This window comes from Geospiza fortis, unplaced genomic scaffold (genome assembly GCF_000277835.1).
Source record: "Geospiza fortis unplaced genomic scaffold, GeoFor_1.0 scaffold569, whole genome shotgun sequence".
In the NCBI taxonomy this organism is placed as follows: Eukaryota; Metazoa; Chordata; class Aves; order Passeriformes; family Thraupidae; genus Geospiza; species Geospiza fortis.
The window spans coordinates 169,665-170,240 of record NW_005054621.1 but is presented as its reverse complement, the minus strand read 5'-3'; the positions used below and the strand labels follow the sequence as shown (position 1 = coordinate 170,240).

General features: G+C 66.8%; 1 protein-coding gene across 1 annotated transcript in view; it reads left to right on the top strand.

The window, feature by feature from the left end:
• The window catches only part of ANKRD24 (ankyrin repeat domain 24), a 7,517-nt gene that overhangs the window by 1,534 nt on the left and 5,407 nt on the right, over nt 1-576 (top strand). The gene's annotated exons all lie outside the window — the stretch shown is intronic.

Genomic DNA, 576 nt, shown 5'->3' with positions numbered 1-576 from the left:
GGCTGGAGGGGCTCGGGGGCCCCCGGGCGGGCACAGGCGGGTTTGGGACAGGTGCCAGCGGCTCCCGAAAGGTGACATCCATTTCCTGCCGCCGCGAGCGCAGCCAGCGCCGCTTTGTCGTCACGGGCTGCGGGGTGAACCCAGGACTTGCAGTCCCTGTCCTGGTCCTGTCCCGCTGCGGGTCCCTCCTTCGGGACAGGGATGTGCGGGAGCACCGGGAGAGCAAATCCCAACCAGCCGCGGTCCTGCCTGGGGGGCACAGCGCTGTGCCCCGTTATCCCGGGAGGCTGGAGCATCCCCGGGATCTGCTCTCGCTGCCAGCTGCGCCCGCCCTGGTTTGATCCCTTCCTCCTCCGGGAGCAAAGCAGGGCTGGGAATGGGATCAGGGGGAGAATGGGCAGGGTTGGGGCTCCCATGGGTGCTGGCTGGGTTTAGCTGTGGGATTTCAGGGTGGCAGGGGCAAAACCCCGGGGCAGTTGGGCTCACTCCCAAATCCCAGCCTGGCACATCTAAACTGGGCTGTGTCTGTAAATCCCCTGCTCTGTGAGCTGCAAACTGGGGGGGCAGGAGGGGATT